Below are 21,922 nucleotides of genomic sequence, written 5' to 3' on the forward strand. Positions count from 1 at the left end.
TTCAGATGTTGTCTACAGCTACTTTCAAAGTCGATCTTCATTGGTTGTTGTTCAGATCGAAGTCTGTAATATCATAAAATGGCAAAATAAAAAAGTTTGTAGCAAATAAACCACAAAGAAAACTGTACGAAAAACAAGACATGAGTAATTAGTATGTTAAGTAATAAACATTTATTAACAAATACAATCATAGGATTTGGGATTATGATTTAAAAATTAATAGGTAAATTGTCTACTGGAGAAACACGTTAGAGTTTAGATATTAAACAGTCCCCCGCAAGTACAGCAGCAAGTCTACGGACTTACAACGCTAAAATCAGGCGTTCGATTCCTCTCGGTGGATACAGCAGATAGTCCAATGTAACTTTGTTCTAAGAAAATACACATACGTGCATGTTAAAAAACATGAAAGTCTGGATTGGTTTCTTACTTCTTTGTGACTTACACTCACTAAATGTTACAAAATTACAACGTATGTCTGAGTAAAACTGTTCGTACAGATTTGAAATTATTTTTACTTAAAGTTTAAAATATGATATGTTGGTGCGCACTCAAAACCTGGAAGATGCTCATAAGTTGTGGAAGGATAAAAAAACAGGTGTAGAAAAAGATCAAAAAGTTAAAAAATACATTGCAGTAAATGATTAGTAATAGCTATTTTATAACTCACAAATTACGTTTTAGTTCCAGATTAGTTTTAACCCCATATCATACACTCAAGATTTCTTCTGACTAAAGTCATCCAAATTTCTCTTAGCTCGAAGCTTGTATATATTTTTATACGTATGAAGACCGTATGGTCTGTTATATTGACGAAACCAAACGGTATCTACTAGTAAGAGCTATTAAACATTTGGAACTTTCCAAGAAAACAATAAAACAGTTGTTCCTATTCTTCCTTTACAGAAAATTCTACCTTTTCTACTTTCTATAAATTTATGTTTATATTCATCCTAAACTTCTTAGCCCTAAAGAAATCTTTTGAAAGAACTATCACTGAATATAAACTTTCAGGTTATATTCTCCGATAGTAACATTGTTATTCTTACCTGAAATGACTTAACCAAAAAGTGATTATTCTTGACCACTTTACCAAATTTAAAATCCTTGTCAATGCTTCTTAAATGATTACCATCATTACTTAAGGAAACATTCCAAAGATGACCAGATGGTTGAAGGCACTTGATTAGTAATATGAGGGCCACAGGTACGAATCCCATCACACCAACCATGCTCGTCCTTTCTCCCGTGGACTCGTAATAATGTTACGGTCAATCCTATTATTTGTTGGTAGAAGAGTTGACAGTGGGTGGTGATGGCTAGCTGCTTTCTCTCTAGTCTTACACTGCCAAATTGAGGATGGCTATCGCAGATAACCTTCGTGTATCTTTGTGTGAAATTTCAAAACCAACAAAGATGCTTGAGAAAACTTAGTAACAAATGTTTAGAAATATCAGTAAATTTGTCAACTGGGAATGTATGTTGTGCAGAAATATCACTAAAGTAGCCAACAACGTGTATGTTGTTCAAAGGTATCGGTAAAACAGTAAACAACGCATTTATGTTATACAGATGTATCAGTAAAGTACTCAACCAGGCATGTATGTTGTTAAGATTTATCAGTAATAAGGTGAACCAGACATGTATGTTGGTATGTTTGTTTCAGTAAAGTAGTCAACTAGGTATATATGTTATTCAGATTACAGTCAACCAGGCAAGTAATGTTGTTCAGATGTACATTTAAGTAATCAACCAGGCATGTGTGTCGTTCAGATGTATAAGTAAAGTAGTGAGCAAGGCATGTAAGTTTTTCAGAGGTATAATAAAAGTACTCAACAAAGCATGTATATTGTTCAAAGGTATAAGTGAAGTTGACAACTAGGCATGTAGGTTGCACAGATGAATCAGTAAAGTAATCAATCAGGCATGTATTTCCTTCAAATGTATCAGTAAATGGGTCAACTAGGCATGTATCTTGTTCATATGTTGAGTACAGTAACCAACTAGGAAAGTATCTTGTTCAGAGATGTCAGTAAAGTAGTTAATCAAGCATGTGTGTTGTATAGATGTACCAGTAAAGTAGTGAACCACGCATGTGTGTGTTCTTCAGAGGTATCTGTAAAAAAAGCCAACTAGGGAACTATGTTGTTCAGATGCATCACTAACGTAGTGAACCAGGCAGGTACGTTGTTCAAATTTATCGGTGAAGTAGTCAGTGAGGCATGTATATTGTTCACATGTATCAGTAAAGTAGTCAACTAGGCATGTATGTTATATAGATGTAGCAGTACACTAGTAAACAATGAATGTATGTTGTTTGGAGTTATGAGTAAAGTACTCAACCAGCCATATATGTTGTAGAGATGTACCAGTAAATTAGTGACCGGGAATCTATTTTATCCAAATGTGTTTGTGTTTTTTTTTTTAATATCGCACAAAGCTACTCGATGGCTAGCTGTCCTAGCCGTCCCTAATTTAGCAGTGTAAAACTAGAAGAAAGGCACCTAGTCATTACCACCCACCGCCAACTCTTGAGCTACTCTTTTACCAACGAATATGGGATTGACCGTCACATTATAACGTCCCCATGGTTGAAAGGGCGAGCATGTTTGGCGCTACGGAGATGCGAACCCGCAACCCTCAGATTACGAGTCGCACGCCTTAACACTTCTCAAATGTATCAGTCAGTTAGTCAATCTCGCACCGATGTTGTTCAGAGATATTACTAAAGTAATCAACAAGGCATGAATGTTGTTAAGATGTATCAGTAAAGTAATCAACCAGGCATGTATGTTGTTCAGAGGTATCAGTAAAGCAGTAAACAAGGTATCAATGTTATACAGATGTATGAGTAAAGTAGTCAACCAGACATGTATATCGTAAAGATGTACAGTTCAGTTGTCAACCAGGCATGTATGTTGTTATGTTTCTATCAGTAAAGTAGTCAGTTAAGCATGTATGTTGTTCAGATGTACAGTTAAGTAGTCAACCAGGCATTATGTTGTTGACACGTGTCATTAAAGTACTCAACCCGACATGTATGTTGTACATATGTACCAGTACAATAGTCAACTGGGCATGAATGTTGTTCAGATGTATCAGAGAAGTAGTCAAACAGGTATGTGTGTTGTTCCAACGTATCAGTACTCAACCAGGCATATATTTTGTACATTATGCCAGAAAGTAGTCAACCGGGTATGTATGAAATTCACATGTATCTGTAAAGTTATCAATCAGGCTTGTGTGTTGTACAGATGTATCTGTAAAGTACTTAACGAGGCACCTATGTTATACAGGTGTATCAGTGAAGTTTGTTGTTCAGAGTTACCAGTAAATTAGTGAACTAAGAAAGTATGTTTTTCAGATGTATGAGTAAAGTAATCAACAAGGCATGTCTGTTGTACAGATATATCAGTAAAATAGTCCACCACGCATATATGTTGTTCAGATGTATCACTAAAGTAATCAACAAGGCATGTATATTGTTCAGATTACAGTTAAGTACTCAACCAGACATTATGTTGTTCAAATATATCATAAAAGTCGTCACCCGGCATGTATGTTCAATAGATGGTTCCAGCACAGTAGTCAATCACGCGTGTACAATCATGTGAAAAAGTTAGGACACCCTACCCCCTAATAGCTAGTGTTACCCCCTTTGGCTGAAATAACTGCAGTGAGACGCTTCTTGTAGCCATCTACCAGTCTCTGACATCGGTCTGAAGAAAGTTTGCCCCACTCCTCAATGCCGTTAAAAAGGCATCTAGAAACCAAACACTTCCAATTAAAAAATCCATCTTCCGAGTATTTCAAAATAAAGTGTTTGCAAGTAAATGCAAGAAAAGCTATATTTCATTTGTTTGTCCATCAGGACAACAATCGTGCTCTAATTGCATCACATTATATTATTTACCCGTATTGCAAAAGTAGATGAAGCTCATACAAGTGCAGAAGATTTGATAAAATCATGCGCAAAAAATTTAGTAGAGTGCACGATTGATGAGAAATTTCTTAAAAACATTAACTCTGTGCCCCTTTCTGACAACTCGGTTTCTCGGAGAATCAAGGATATGTCATCAAGTTGCTTAACAGAGTTAATAAGGCGAGTCAAAGCGAGTCAACTTTATCGTTTCAGATGGATGAATCAACAAATGTTGTAGGTTATACGATGTTGCTTGTGTTTGTTCGCTATATTTACGAATCTAGTTTTGAAGAAGACATGCTAATTTGCAAAGCTTTGCCTACTCAAACAACAGGCGAAGAAATATTTAAAAACTGATCGATTTATTTGTGTAAGAACATGAGATCCCATGGCAGCTTTAGTCAAGTATTTGCACTGATGAGACTGCATCTATGATTGGAAAGTTTTCAGGTGGAGTGGCACGCATAAAAAAAAAACCCGGACACAAGAATATCCACTGCATTCTTCATCGTCATGCACTTGCAATGAAACGAAAGCCAGAACACATAAAAGAGGTATTGGGTGATGTCATAAAATAGTTAATTTTATAAAATCAAGACCACTCGATGCGAGGATCTTCAGTTTACTCTGTGAGGATATGGGAAGTTTGCATAAAAAATTACTGCTTCATAACTAAGTCCGTTTCTCGGGGAAAAGTGCTTGCTCGGTTTCAATGCGTGAGGGGATAGGTTTTTTTTTTATGTGAACTCATACAAATTAAGGGACAAATTCTGGACATAAAAGTGGCTTACCTTTTGGACGTATTTACCTATATAAATGGAGTAAATTTTACGATGCAGGATAACGTACTTTAAAGCTCAGAGTGAAATGGAAGCACTTCAACGTAAGCTAAAACTTTGAGATGAATGTATACTGTATACTTACGGAAGAACTTGATTGCTCCGAAAATTTCACTGGTTTCTTACTTATGAATGAAATTTCCTTAAATGAAGATGCAAAGGTTTTATTCTTGCAGCACAAATCTGATTTATGTTCAACTACTGGGGAGTACCTTCCTCCTCATTTAGAAAAATTATTCTGGATTCAAAATCTCTTTGTTGACCCTGCAAATACTAACTATTTGTCTTTGAAAGAGAAAGAACAGCTTTTAGAAATTTCAACTGATTACAATCTAAAAACAAAATGTCGCCAGGAAGAAATTACACAATATCAGTTTGTGTGGAATGTGGTCAAAGAATATATTCGCTTGAATTGATTTTTCAACTCTGTTTTTTTTAACCGAAAACATTCATTGCTTCGCCAACTGAAACATTTTCTACCTATCCTATTTATATTCTGCAATGCAGAAAGAAAAAATATTTTGGTAGTCGTAGTTAAGAATACTGAGAGGCTTGTTTGTTTTTTCGAATTTCGCGCAGAGCTACTCGAGGGCTATTTGTGTTAGCCGTCCCTAATTTGGCAGTCTAAGACTAGAGGGAAGGCAGCTAGTCATCACCAACCACCGCCAACTCTTACGCTACTCTTTTATCAACAAATAGTTGGATTGACTGTTACATTATAACGCCCCCACAGCTGAAAAGGCGAGCATGTTTGATGCGACGGGAATGCGAACCCTACTTACGGGTTTTTTGCATTAAAGAAAACTCCTAAAATGCGATTTTCGCACACCACTGACTTAAAATTCGTAATGAGTAAATTAAGAAAAAAGAGGCAAAAATATTTGCAGGCAAATGTGACGTTAAACATGATTATTAGACTTCACTAGCCTCTGCACTCTACATCAAAACTTTATACTGTTAAAGAAGCATACGTTTATGGTAAAAATTGAGTTTGGAATGAAAATATCGAACTTGTATACGCGAAAATAAATGTACAGCTAAGCTAGAAAAAAAAAAGAGTCGAACGGCTATAGTGATAACCACATTACACAAACATTAAATCATCGATTGAAAGTGTACTGTGTCAGTAAGATATCTTCACGTTTACAAAATTTTAACTAAATCTTTAGATTCTTAAGATTGATTTGTCAGAGTATCTTATTTACTTTTAACCTCATTAACTATCAAGTTCTGTAAGAGAAAAAATCAGGAATTCCATAACTCTAACTAACGAATGCAAATAAATATCGCAAACATACAGTAAGATTGATAAAATATTTGTTATCGAATTTTTTAGTGGCAGTTAAACTATATTTCAAGTGTTTTCCAAACGATAATTAATGACAGAATTAATTTTTTTTCTTTGTATGAACATTTGGCTTGATTGTTTACAAAAAAGTAACACATTATTATATTTCTTACATTGCGACATAATTTAGACAAATGTGATATTATTGTCATCATATTCAAAATCTTACATATACACACAAGCAATAGAAATTATTTTTTAATCAATACACATGATGAGTGAAATGTCAAACGTAAAGGTTATGGCTGAAATACATTTAAAAGCGAGACGGGTAATTTCGATTTAGATGTTATGTCTATTAAATTAGTATGGTTTAATGAATAAAAATAAGGTCTGAGAAAACTTTGAATTTACCTGTGACGTTATGTTTGTAATCACCTTCAACATTTTGCATGTGTAAATTCCGCGTCTTCAAGTTGCACGCCAGGTAGCACTAAAACGCCACCGTATTTTTGGCGTTCTCTCACTATTAATAACAAATTCATTGAGATTTAATACCAAATAACTGGTTCTTCTCTCTCTTTATTATGAGCTTATTTTGAAGGGATTAATGTAACAAAAGAACCACGTTTAGTTTCGTGGACTACTTTAAACCTGAAGCAAACAGGAAACTACCGAAAATATAAAATAATTGAGTGTAATTAGCCATAGAATTTTCTCCGCACTGTACGCTTTGTAAGACACTTGCTGTTTTGTTTCTAAGTGAAATATCAGTGTTACTATGTGCACAAAGTATTCTTGTTTGAATGACGTCATGAACTGAAGTAACATTATTAGGTGAACAAAGTTTTACTGATAATAATGATTGTAAAGTTAATTGTTTTTTTTAAGTGTGAAAGACGCCTGAACTGGGAAATTATATCGTCTTTATGTTATGCACAGCCCTGGATTAACCTATTAAGTAAAATAAGCACGTGCTTAGGACATCAACGGAAGTTGGGAACCACAGAGTTTTTCCCATAGCTGTCATGCCCTTAACTCTTTCACTGCCACACTCAACTTTAGTCGAGTAATTGTAATTGTCCTTAACTGGCGTGCTCGACTTTACTCTCCATTGTTAAAAAAAAGAGTTGTTTTTTTTGGCTCGGTGAGTGAATAAAGTTTCGAGAAACTATTATGTATCTGAAGTAAGAAGTCGTTGATTTGCGAAAGATTACTGTGAAGAGCAGAACGAAATGTTGATAAATCTTCAGGTAACAGATGATCGTATGTTATAAACAGTTAAATTAGAAATTCATGGATGAATATAATAAAATTTTAATATATCAGTGACAAAAAGTACAAAAGTATGTACATATGTATGTTTATATATGAATGACTTTGTCTTTATAAATACCTACCAAGAGATATATGCTTATTCTGTCTGACTAGGTCTTTTACTAATTGCAGAAGGATACACAAGTAAAAAAACATAGAAAATCCAAGTTCAATGAGGTTTCCACATCTTAATCATAGTGTAATTTCACCTTTTTATTCAACATACTCTTGGCTAAGCTTGGATTATCCATTAGCTGATCAACTTTCTTGGATTGAAATACTTTAGAACTCATCCACCCTGTATTCATTATAAACGTGGGGTATCGTGGTAGCTTACTGAGATTTTTATATGTAAATTTAATACATTTAATGAATGTTACATGACACTAACACATGTAGTGTACTACCATTGAAATCTCAGCTTCCTTGTTTTTTGCACTTTGAAAGTGCAAAGAAATTTATGCATGGTAAAGGATGTTATCTGACATGTCACTTCAATATAATTAATTGATTATGTTTATTTTTTAAAAATGTGTTTAATATACCGTAATTTTTACTGTTGGAAATTTATTCTTAAAACACATGCAAAAATTAACATGTGATAATTGACAAACAGTACTGGTGTTCATAGGAGAAGAGAGAAATGTGTCAAATTTCAATGTTCTGTGTTAAACATTTTACAATCATTGTTTGAGAAGATTTCGACTTAAATGTATATTGATCCATACTTTGAGAATTTGCTAGTCAGATCAGAAACAGATTCAAGATGTTGTAGGTTACAACTAGATCTTTACTAACACTAGTGATAAATATATTACTTTCATGGATTAATTCACTTATAACAACACTACTAGTAACGTTAGTGGCCCGGCATGGACAAGCCTGTTAAGGCGTACGACTCGTAATCTGAGGGTCGCGGGTTCGCATCCCGGTCGCGCCAAACATGCTCGCCCTTTCAGCCGTTGGGGCGTTATAATGTGACAGTCAATCCCACTATTCGTTGGTAAAAGAGTAGCCCAAGAGTTGGCGGTGGGTGGTGATGACTAGCTGCCTTCCTCTGGTCTTACACTACTAAATTAGGGACGGCTAGCATAGATAGCCCTCGAGTAGCTTTGTGCGAAATTCCAAACAAACAAACAAACAAGTAACGTTAGCAACAAAATTAATTAGAAAGCCTATAAAACTCTTTGAGTAGTTCATATGAGTTATGATCAAAGGATTTCAAAGACTGTCCTTATATATGTAAAAACGGCTCATTTGGGTTGAGAAAAGTTTTTACGTAGAGGAGTGAACAACGTTTCGACCTTCTTCAGTCATCGTCAGGTTCACAAAGAAAGAGAGAGGTAACTGACCAGAAGCTGACCACGTGTTTGAAAGGGGTTGTGTAATGAGTGTCAGAATGTAGAGAGCGGGCTTAGATGTTGAATATACAATTTTATATTATTTTTTTATTATTATTTATTATATTATATTTTAATATAGATATAAAGGTGTTCCTTTGTATTGGTTTATTTTGGGCTTAAGTTGTTGTATAATTAAGGCTTCTTTAATTTTGCATTTGTTTATCTTTGTTTCTTTATTTGGTATTTGAGTATTTTCTATGGTTGTGTTGTGTTTATTTGACTTGCAGTGTTCGAAAACGTGTGAAGGTGACTTTTATGTTCTTTAAATCTGGTTTCCATTTTTCTACTTGTTTTTCCAATATAGAAGTCGTGGCAGTTATCACATTGTATTTTATAAATAATGTTGGTGTGGTGTTTGTCAGTGTAGTTTTTACATAGTATAGACCTCAGTTTTGTGCCTGGTTTTGAACTGAGTTATTAACTGGAATCTCATATTTAGTTACTAGTTTTGCCAAATGTTGGTTATTTGTCTGCTGATGTCGGGAATATATGGTATACAGCAGTATATGGTTTCGTGATTTTTGAATCGTGAGATATATTTACTTTAGTTGGTTGATTTTGCTTTATGTCTAGGTGTGTGCGTATAATGTTTTCTACGGTTTGTAGAGGAAACTTATTGATGTTGATGAAGTATTGTTTTATTTTGTCTAATTCATCGTTCATTTTATCTGGTGAGCATAGTTTTATGGCTGTGTTTATTTGGTTTCTTAGTATATTGAGTTTTTTGTTTTGTTTCATGTGCTGAGTCCCAAGGAATGTATACTCCAGTATGGGTGATTTTTCGGTGGATTGCTGTTTTAAATTATGTATCGGTTCTTGTAATTTTGAGGTTAAGAAATGATATTTGATTGCTTCCACTTGTTCACATGTGAAGTTGATGTTGGGATGTATAGCGTTAATGTGACTGAAAAAATTAAGTGTGTGTTCTGTAGATGTGATCCCGCAACCGTGTGATCTACATATCTGTACCAGTATAGTGGTGGATGTAATGCTGTGTTAATTGCTTGTGTTTCAACTTATGTCATAAAAATATTGGCTAGAACTGGTGATACTGGGTTTCCCATACTTAGGCCATTTGTTTGTATATAGTTGTGATTGTTGAACATGAAGTTTGTCTTTATCGTGGTGATTTCTATGAGGGTTGCTAATTGGTTGTTGAGAATGTCTATAGTTGGGTTAGGGTCTCGGATATAGAGTTCTATGGCTATCTTGCAGGCTTCAGTGGTTGGAACTTCTGTAAAGAGGGATATAACATCGAAACTGGCCATTAAGGCTTTATGATTAAGTTGATTTAGATTAGACTTGAAATTAAAAGAGTCTTTGATGAATGAGCTGGCTGATGTTACATATTTGGAGAATGCCCATGCTATGTATTTACCAAGATTGTAATTAAACGATTCATATGTGGACATTATTGGTCGTAATGGACAATCTAGTTAATGAGGTTTGGGAATGCCGTATATTTGTGGTGTGCGTGAGTCGGTTTTGCGTAGGTAGGAATAAAGTGTTTGTGAAATTGTGTTGGCTTTTTTTTCAATTTTAGTAGTAATTTGTTCAGTTGCGTTTCTTGTGTCTTTGTAAGATTTGTGTGTATTAGTTTAAATTTGTTTGTGTCTGATAGGATGTTCTTCATGTTTTGAATGTATTCATTATAACTATAGCATTACCTTTATCTGCTTTTAGAATTTTTATGTTTTTGTCTTGTTTTAGGTTTTTAATAGAATTACGGTCTCTTTTGTAAGATTATTTTTAACTGTCTGTTTTGTGAAATTATGTTGATGGTTTTGTGAGAAAAGTCTCTGAAAAAATCGTTTAAAATGTTGTTTTAGGTGTTTCTGGAAAATATAAATTTTAATTTTACCTGGGAAGTTTGACTGTTTGATGTCAATAAAATTGTTTTTACATGTATATATATATCTACAAGTGGGTTTTCTCGACATCACTGATTATTATTTCATCAGATTGTTCTTATTACTGGTAAGATGACTTACATACACATAACAGTTAAACGTAACCACTTAACTTCAATATCATGTTAAATTAATTCTGTAACAATATTATAAAATCTGCAGGTGTTCCAAACAGTATTAATTGATGAAAACAAAATTTCAAAGGCTAGACAAATTGTTAGTATCTTAAGTCAAAGCATTAATATTTATTATGGCAATATTTAATTATAGTTCATGTTGTATTTATTTAGAAATAAGCAGTTCTTAGGGGAATACTTATTCTTCACATATGTAACATATGTATCCTCACCATGCATTTGTTTTTTAAATCACACATCATTTTTCTAAGTGTTTAGACTTATTTTTTGCTATGCTGTGAGTTTTGAAATTTTGCTTAACTTTGCTTCATAGATTTGAACTTAGTTTGGTGTTTAACTTCCAACTTTAATAGTCTAAAAGCAGTTATGTGCAAGTTGAGTATTTGTGTTTACTAAAATTTTTCATCTTGAGTTATACACTCATTTCATATTTAGCTATGAACTTGTATTTTATTGTTATGACTTCATCTGCAACTACTACCTTAGATAAACCATTTGTTGCTGTGATCACAAGTGAACATCTTTTGCAGAGGAGTTTTGACACTTATTTACAGAGATATGGAATTTTTCTTGCAGTTTGTGGGTTCTTCTGACTCTCAGTCTTTGTTCCTCACCCTAGGGATGTTGGACAAGAAGATAAAGACATAGACAAGCTTTTTTATGTTTTGTTCTCTTCCTCTGTGTTCTATAAACTATCTTTTGTTACACTACTTACATTTTTTTACTGAAGAGCTTGTGTACCTTCCTTGTCTGATATCTTACCATGCTCATGCTTAGGCATATCACTGGGATTCAAATTCTTCTTTGGATTCTAAACAGTTGGATTCTTTAATCCCAGTTTAGGTTTAACATCTAGATACTGCATCTTTGTTTATCTTTAATCTCCTTCCTATGTTACCTCCCTGTCATTCACTTTTTATCTGGTGCTATCTATCATTCTCCTGTTGGAGGTTTTTTATGAAAGTGGCCATTCACTGTTGTTGTGTACATTAGCCCATGTGTTTTCCTTAGCTCTGGTGTTGTTGGGCAGAATTCACTTTTGACATGGATGTTTTTATTCCTTTCATCTTCAAGAGATGTGCACATTTACATATGACTCCTTTTTTACAGAAACCTGTTTTGGAGGTTATCTTAGTCACTGGAGTCTTGAGTGGAGTCATTTCATCTCCAGTCTTCCTTATACTCCCTTCCTTCTCATCTGTCTCAATATTCCCCTGTTCCTCTCCCTCTTAGGGAAACCCATATTCTGCCATTTTCTGTCAGAAGGAAATCAGGTACCTTATTTCCAAAGTACTGTAGAATCTGTGGACCATTTCAGCTTCAGCTTCTATTCCTTGTTGTTTGTTGTGGTGTGCGTGAGTCGGTTTTGCGTAGGTAGGAATAAAGTGTTTGTGAAATTGTGTTGGCTTTTTTCAATTTTTAGTAGTAATTTGTTCAGTTGCGTTTCTTGTGTCTTTGTAAGATTTGTGTGTATTAGTTTAAATTTGTTTGTGTCTGATAGGATGTTCTTCATGTTTTGAATGTATTCATTATAACTATAGCATTACCTTTATCTGCTTTTAGAATTTTTGGATGTTTTGTCTTGTTTTAGGTTTTTAATAGAATTACGGTCTCTTTTTGTAAGATTATTTTTTAACTGTCTGTTTTGTGAAATTATGTTGATGGTTTTGTGAGAAAAGTCTCTGAAAAAAATCGTTTAAAATGTTGTTTTTAGGTGTTTCTGGAAAATATAAATTTTAATTTTACCTGGGAAGTTTGACTGTTTGATGTCAATAAAATTGTTTTACATGTATATATATATCTACAAGTGGGTTTTCTCGACATCACTGATTATTATTTCATCAGATTGTTCTTATTACTGGTAAGATGACTTACATACACATAACAGTTAAACGTAACCACTTAACTTCAATATCATGTTAAATTAATTCTGTAACAATATTATAAAATCTGCAGGTGTTCCAAACAGTATTAATTGATGAAAAAACAAAATTTCAAAGGCTAGACAAATTGTTAGTATCTTAAGTCAAAGCATTAATATTTATTATGGCAATATTTAATTATAGTTCATGTTGTATTTATTTAGAAATAAGCAGTTCTTAGGGGAATACTTATTCTTCACATATGTAACATATGTATCCTCACCATGCATTTGTTTTTAAATCACACATCATTTTTCTAAGTGTTTAGACTTATTTTTTGCTATGCTGTGAGTTTTGAAATTTTGCTTAACTTTTGCTTCATAGATTTGAACTTAGTTTGGTGTTTAACTTCCAACTTTAATAGTCTAAAAGCAGTTATGTGCAAGTTGAGTATTTGTGTTTACTAAAATTTTTCATCTTGAGTTATACACTCATTTCATATTTAGCTATGAACTTGTATTTTATTGTTATGACTTCATCTGCAACTACTACCTTAGATAAACCATTTGTTGCTGTGATCACAAGTGAACATCTTTTGCAGAGGAGTTTTGACACTTATTTACAGAGATATGGAATTTTTCTTGCAGTTTGTGGGTTCTTCTGACTCTCAGTCTTTGTTCCTCACCCTAGGGATGTTGGACAAGAAGATAAAGACATAGACAAGCTTTTTTATGTTTTGTTCTCTTCCTCTGTGTTCTATAAACTATCTTTGTTACACTACTTACATTTTTTTTACTGAAGAGCTTGTGTACCTTCCCTTGTCTGATATCTACCATGCTCATGCTTAGGCATATCACTGGGATTCAAATTCTTCTTTGGATTCTAAACAGTTGGATTCTTTAATCCCAGTTTAGGTTTAACATCTAGATACTGCATCTTTGTTTATCTTTAATCTCCTTCCTATGTTTACCTCCCTGTCATTCACTTTTTATCTGGTGCTATCTATCATTCTCCTGTTTGGAGTTTTTTATGAAAGTGGCCATTCACTGTTGTTGTGTACATTAGCCCATGTGTTTTCCTTAGCTCTGTGTTGTTGGGCAGAATTCACTTTGACATGGATGTTTTTTCCTTTCATCTTCAAGAGATGTGCACATTTACATATGACTCCTTTTTACAGAAACCTGTTTTGGAGGTTATCTTAGTCACTGAGTCTTGAGTGGAGTCATTTCATCTCCAGTCTTCCTTATACTCCCTTCCTTCTCATCTGTCTCATATTCCCCTGTTCCTCTCCCTCTTTAAACCCATATTCTGCCATTTTCTGTCAGAAGGAAATCAGTACCTTATTTCCAAAGTACTGTAGAATCTGTGGACCATTTCAGCTTCAGCTTCTATTCCTTGTTGTTTGTTGTCCCAAAACAGACAGTATGAACTGATTTTATATATATGCCTGATGCGACTTCCACATATACATATCCCAATATCTTGTTGGCTTGCTTGATTTCACAGGGTCTGTCAATTCCAAACTGCCTTGGCCAGCCTTTCTTTGGCCTACTCCATATTTATGTTGGGAAATGAGAGTTGATGATAGATAATCCACCCCCAAGAACCTCAGTTACATCATTACATGAACAAATAACATTTTTTTGCTTTCTGGCACACTTGGATGGTTGTTGAAGATAGATATGTGTTCTGACCCCAGATCAATATTTTTCTCATTTGAGATCTTTTTTTGAACTTTTGTTTCATCCATTTCTATGTTCATAGAGCTATCAGTTCAAAAGAGCACAATACTGCTTGAAAAGATCTATTATTAAAATGTAAAAAGGTTATAGTCATGGTGTGTTTCAGCAAATTGGTCACTCCCATAACAATGTAATATACATGGTAATTTTCCTTACCAGTAACAACCCAGTAATTTGGCTACTGTATAATACAGTGGATAACATACGAAAACTAAACCTATTCACACCAGAAGAATGTGCAATACATATGTAAACTAAGTAACAGTATTGCATATACAGTTAGCTTTATTAATCACATTACTTGTTCTTAATACATCAGGTTGTGTAGACCCAGGTACTAAAACATTAACACAGAACAAGTAAAATGAAATGGATCTATATGAAAGAGATATTTCAAATTAAACATTGTCATTCAGTGATATATACAAGTTATGAATCAGTTGTAATGATAACACAGTGACTCGCTGGAAATATAACATAAAGTGTAATTTTGTTTCAAAGTATAACAGTAGCAAGTAGCATATCTATATGATGTGAAGATACCACTCTTCAAGTGTATGAAGAGACAATTGTGTTGTCAATAGAATGACTCATTTCTGATGAGAAAACATGTGGAATCCTAACTCAGTTCAGAATGTTTACTTAATAGTAAAAGCGATGGTGAGAGTACTGTTTTGTACATAACGAAACAAGGAATAGTAAACCATTACTGATAAGGAGATATCTGAATAGATAGAGATGATAGATATTTGTGATTGGGATAAGTTTCATAAACTGTGAAATGGTTTGTGAATTAATGATATTCTAAAACACCAAAGAAAGAAACAGACCTGATTAAAGATCATTTGATAGGTCCATTACACATTATTTTACTGTTTGTAATAATTACTTGAACTCATTTTAACATCAAAAGTAATTTTAAACAAAACAAATGTTGTGTTAATTTAATTTTTATTAGCTCTGTCAACATTCCATGAATTCTTAAGGGGTTCAAAATAATCTTTGTCTTTTGTTTGAGGGTTACTGGGTTTATATCCACACAAATTACATAACTTACACAGTATACTTACAAAATAATTATGGATCTTAAACATGATCTGATCCTTTTGTTCACCTTAAGATATTCAGAGCTCATTCTATAGAAAAGTAGTTACAGTACTATCTACTTATTATTCTGCATGAATTAAACTGAACTTTAAACATGAACATTAAATTATATCTTAATCTAACTTCTAGTAGTTAACAAAGTCTTATGGATTCTGATATGTTCATTATATATTTTATTGTATCCTACTTCTTTAGACCTATGGGTGGATTAATTAACTGATGAGTCCAAACTTGTCATGTCTGAAGCTAAAGTGTTGCTGAGTTGTTTGAAAGAGTTTTACGTGACCATCTATGTGAGTACTAAATATAATAATAGTTAACATTATTATTTTATGATTCACGTGAAAAGGTGTAAGTTACAAAAATGTATTTCACTGATATAATAAATTTCTGTTCATAGTTACCATTAGTACCTTAATATGTGTACCCACACATTAATATTTACATGTATATAGATTTGAGTATGTAGAACAGGACGTTACTAGGACTGTTAAGTTTATCAATCATTATTTAAAATCAGTGAGCTTAACTTTGATATAAACAACACAACATGGTACAAAAACTATGATAATCAACACTTACACATTTTTAATGTTGTGATAAGTGCTATAGAAATTATGAAAGTTCTACATAAAGAAAGTAAGCAGTAAAAAAATGTTACAACGTATGTGTAAACTTTATATTAATTAGTAAGTATTTTATGTCGTCTATAAAACGTTATCAGCATATTTTTTATTACATATAGACACTGGAAATGTTACATGTTGACAGGTGAATGTAGCTGGATAAAATAACTGTATCAACAGATTTGCTATATTGAGCAGAAAACATTATTTCTGTAATGTTACATGATCTGTGTCTGATATAATTAAGTTGTAAGTATTTAACATCTGATAAAGATGTGTCCTTTGGAAAATTTAACATTATTTGTTTTCTTTAGAAAAGTTAACAGTTTCAAACTAAACCACCATCATTATTTGAATTTTGTGAGCAACTTTTAATATATATTAGTGAAAATGATATGATAAACAGTTATGTAGATCTGATATATTTTATAAAATACAGATACTGTAAATAAGTATATATGTGTGCATTTTAGAAATTATCTAACTATAAAAGGTAATGTTTATAAGGGATGTTACTGTATCTGAAGTATTAAGATAACAGAAATAGTTATTATTTTTGCCATAATGAAGAATACATTTTAAGTTAGTGCTGTGGTCTCCATGTTACACAAAGTGATATCATCTGTGAACCATACAGGGTGTTTAAGGTTACCTTCATGGTACTGTGCAAGTAAGTTTATAAAATATGTAAACAAAATATATTCTTGAAAAATCTAATATTATAAAGAGGTTATATATCCATTGTTTCTTGTTTAAATGCTGGAAAAATTCTCCAAGATGTTAAAACAAGTTCACGTTGTTAAAATGACATAAATTGTTGCCAATTGAGATGTGTAATAGTTGACTTTTGATAATGTTAATTTCTGTAGTTGTAGACATGTTCTTGAAATTATTTGTCTATTTATGGTACTTTTTGGTCATTCTTTAGTTTCTTTCATATTTCAAATTACTCATTATAATATTTATAATATTTTATAATTAATTATTTACCTAAATATTTTATAATATTTAGGTAAGCTTTATAGTTTTGCAGTGAGCCCACGTGTGTGTATTATTAACATTAGAAAATGAAAAGTAATTTAGTATGTAACATTAATAGTTATTTAAACTAGTATTCAAACATCCCAACATCTCTATACTATAGTTATATCTGTAGGGTTGTCAAATGATAACTTTTTGTGAACAGTATTGTCAGTAGATATTTATTCCGGCTATTAATTGTAATGTGGTATGGAAAATGAGCAAAATCTGAGAACAAGACTAAGAACCAGAGTGAGTTTACCATTTTAAGTTTAACTAACACTTTATATTTGTGATAACTGTAATCAGAGGTTTTAAATTGTGTAGGTTATATTCCATTGTTACAGTTTGATACATTTGTTATCAGAATCTTTGTATAAAATACTCTGAATGTATTATAAAAAGATATCAGAAAACAACTTTATTAAATTTATTCAACAATACATTTTAAATTTATCAATTCAACACTTATTACTTATTTACAGCTAACACTGATTACATAGATAGTACAAGTAATTACAGTGAAACTAAAACATGAGTTTATCATAAGTCACTGAGATCAAGACAGTGACAAATGTTTCACAGCCATACTGTTTATTCAGGCTCATATGTTAGGTTAGGTTGGTTCAGTACCTTAATGAGAACTTCTAGATGCATCTTCAAAAATAGTGGAAAATATGATTAATCATAGGAACCACAATACATTAATTTATTAGAAGAATGTATAAAGTAAACTAATGAATAACATAACATTACTCAAGTGTGATGAAGCTGTTGTAGTAATAGCTCTTTGAAGTTTTCTTTCACAAAAGACTGATTGTTGAACCTGAATCCTCAGGGGATATTGCCATAAACACTGAAAACTTAATATTTCTCAGACCCACAATGGTTAGTTAATTCATTTAAATGTTAATATTAAAACAAATTCATAAATATTGGTTTTCTGTGTCATGTGATATACTGCATGCTTCTTTGGCTTTAATTATTTGTTTGCAATGTCCGGCCGGCATGGCACGTTAAGGCATGCGACTCTCTGTAATCCGAGGGTCGCAGGTTCGCACCCGCGTCGCCAAACATGCTTGCCCTCCCGACCGTGGGGGCATTATAATGTGATGGTCAATCCCACTATTCGTTGGTAAAAGAGTAGCCCAAGAGTTGGTGGTGATGATTAGCTGCTTTCCTCTAGTCTTACACTACTAAATTAGGGACGCCCGCAGTGGGGTAAAACCTACTCACTTAAAAAACCTGTTGAAGAATCCACAAGTGATTGTGGCCCCATGTTCCTTGATGGAATCGAGTGGTGAATGATGATGAATGTCCAAAACAAAGTCTGTAGTTTTTAAGAAATAAAACTTAAATTACCAATATTTACAAGATAGAATGTAAAATTAGAACCTCCTGTTTTATGATAAATTATTATACTTAGAGAATCAAGTTAGTCATATCCATCTCTTTGTTTTTGCTTATTTAGATATACTGACTTTCTTTCACAAAAGGCTGATTGTTGGATCTAGTTCTGTTAATTCTTTTGTTCATATGATACACGCATCATTAAGAAAAATGATATTCTTATAGTTCTATATATTGGTATTATCATATTTTTGTTGGGCCTTTGCGTGGTTAGGTGGTTAAGGCACTCTGACCTCATAATCTGAGGGTCGCAGGTTCAAATCCCCATCACACCAAACATGCTAGCCTTTTCAGCCAGGGCGGCATTATAATGTGATGGTCAATCCCACTATTTGTTGGTAAAAGAGTAGCCCAAGTATTAGTGGTGGTGGGATGACAAGCTGCCTTCCCTCTAGTCTTACACTGCTAAATTAGGGAAAACTAGTACAGACAGTCGTAGTGTAGCTTTGTGAAAATTCAAAACCAAATAATTTGTTTGTTGAAGCTAGATGTGGTAATTTTTTGTTCAGATGATATGGAAGAATGTTACCATAGAGAAACAGTAGATGTTTACAGTTCTACTTATGTGGTGGTAGTCTGATTGTTGAATCAAGAGTGTTAATTCTTTGTTTGGATGATATGCACACAAATTATTAAAGAGAAGCAACAGATGCTTACAGTTCTGCATACTAATGGTTTTAAGAGAAATGTGGATAGACTATAATAATTTTAACAAAATACTGAACAACCATTAAAACCATTATTATAGAACTTTGAGTCATAAAAAACACAAGCTTAAGAGTCTTGATACAAAATGATACTAATTTTGATTCCCAGTTTGCTCCTGAAGAAGGAAGATCCACCTTATGAAAGTACTTGTGTTGTAGGGTTTTATCACTATAGAGTTTTGAGTTTATGATTTAAATAACTGTTCTACATTGAGAATCATCAGTTAAGTATATCACAGTTATAAACATTTACCATAAAATTTGTAACACCTCTTGAATGTAAAAATATTAGTTACTCATTCCACAACAACTATTCTTTCACAATAGTTCATAAAGTCTGTTGAAAAATAACTATTTCTATGGATATGAATTGTGTATTTGACACTGAATTAGTGTACAGTTACATCATTCACCATGTGTGTGTGTATATTGGTGCAAGCACATTATAAAGTAAAAAGTAATGATCTGTGATGATGAGAAACTTTAGAAAAAATATATATGTAAAAAGAGTGGTGGTGAGAAAACTCTATGTAGAGGAGTGAAGCTGGAGTTTTCTATCCATACCAGCTACTTTTTATATATAAAAAAGCAATGTATTCTAGAACTGTTTTTGATGCAGTATTTATATTTGTGAGTAACGTTATTTTAATTTAGCTTTACATTAATAAATGCTTACATGACATGCTTTACATGTAATATGAAATACTCTACACTTTGTATTATTAAACATTGGATGTTTAACTTAGTTGTAAACTTACAGTTATAATAAATTATAAGGTTTGTCACATTGACTTATCATTTTGTGTTTACAAATTTCAATGGCTTATGTTGATTTAAATTTTGTTTACTAGTGTTTGAAATTACATCTTCAGATATTGCATGTTTACTGACTGGTCTAAATATTGTGATACTCATTTCAGTTTCTGTGACTCAGCAATAAAGAATAGATTAGAAATGTTTACTTATTACACAATAGTAAGGCTTGTTTGACTGTTTTTGTGTTATCTATACCTGGAGGTACAAGATATACTCAAGTTGATGGGTTTGTATGAGCTGATAATATGTGTTCAGTATGTACAGTGGAACTTGTTGGTTTAAGTAATTAAGAAGCTTTCATTGTTACTTAACTTGTTTTTGCTCATTTTCATCTTACATAAAAATACCCTTTTATCAGCAATCAGAACATAGAAACAAAACCGATGAACAGTAGAGCCATGGCAACATATGTAAACATCTGTAATGAATGTTTTGAATTACACATATTTTATCTTCAGCAAATAAATAAAATTAATGAACTTAGTAAAAAATATTAATATAAACATACAATAAACAGTGTTATTATTATAAATATAAACATACAATAAACAGTGTTATAAATATAAATATAAACATATAATAAACAGTGTTATGAATATATTATAGAGTAAACAGTGTTATGAATGTTAATATAAACATACAATAAACAGTGTTATGAATGTTAATATAAACATACAGTAAACAGTGTTATAAATGCTAATATCAACATACAATAAAGTGTTATAAATATAAACATACAATAAACAGTGTTATGAATGTTAAACAACAGTAAACAGTGTTATGAATGTTAATATAAACATACAATAAACAGTGTTATAAGTATTAATATGAAGATAGTGTTTAGAAGTTATAAAACTTTCAATATAGAAAGAAGGAAATGCAAGAGGAATTAGTTTGAATTGATATTGGGAGTTGAACTTTCACTTACAGTATGTAAACTTTCTTTCATCAACTGTTTGTTGTCACTACATCCTTGTTATAATTAAAATCTTTCAAGGAAATGGATTTTGACGATTATGTTTCATTGTAAGAAATATATAGGAAAGTTAGGCGGAGTTTAAACTCTAGTTTTGTTAGAAATTTTCACGTGTTCCAAGGTATGTATTGACAGATGGGAAGTCTTGTCCATGTAGGTAGTTTTACAGGTACCATCTCAGTTGTAGTGGTAGGTTAACTAGGATTTCAGTTTATATCTACAGATATTTGCTGAAAATAATTCAGTCTTTATGAGATTGAATTAAATGTCACAGATCTTTATCACTTTATTTGATGATGTATTTCAGTGAAGTAGATCACTGACTTTGTTCTGTATTGTGGCAAATAAATACTCAGTTACTTTTCTCTGTGTCATGTCTAGCAAGCTGTCTATTGTTAAATTTTACTTGTCTATAAAGTTCTGTTGTAGAAAACAGGTTGCCTGTCAGGTTCTATTCTGTTAAATGTTTTCATAATTGATAGACCCTAATTAATAATTGGTTGTAAAAACAGTTTGTTTACCAGGTTATTTGCTGTTGTATTTAATTATACTTTAGATACTTGCATTGGTGTATAGTTTGCCCACTGGGTGTTTTGCTGTTGGATTTTTTTTTTTGATAGTAACTTGCTGTTAAATTTTACATACGCTGTAGACATTTGTTACAAACTAGTAAGCCTATTAGACTTGTTTGTTGTTAGGTGTTACATTGTTGCCAGATATTTACTGTACCAAGTGGTTTGTTTATTGGGCTGTTGAATTTTATCAACACTTGCTGTACCAAGTAGTTTGCCTATCAGCCTGTTTGATGTTAGATTTTATTTATATGTAAGATATTTACTG

At 32.4% G+C, this 21,922-nt stretch overlaps 1 long non-coding RNA gene across 2 annotated transcripts in view; it reads right to left on the bottom strand.

Moving 5' to 3' along the window:
- Positions 1-21,922, bottom strand: part of LOC143239059 (uncharacterized) — a 251,545-nt gene that overhangs the window by 228,361 nt on the left and 1,262 nt on the right. The window lies entirely within an intron of this gene.

This window comes from Tachypleus tridentatus, chromosome 13, assembly GCF_004210375.1.
Source record: "Tachypleus tridentatus isolate NWPU-2018 chromosome 13, ASM421037v1, whole genome shotgun sequence".
Taxonomy (NCBI): domain Eukaryota; kingdom Metazoa; phylum Arthropoda; class Merostomata; order Xiphosura; family Limulidae; genus Tachypleus; species Tachypleus tridentatus.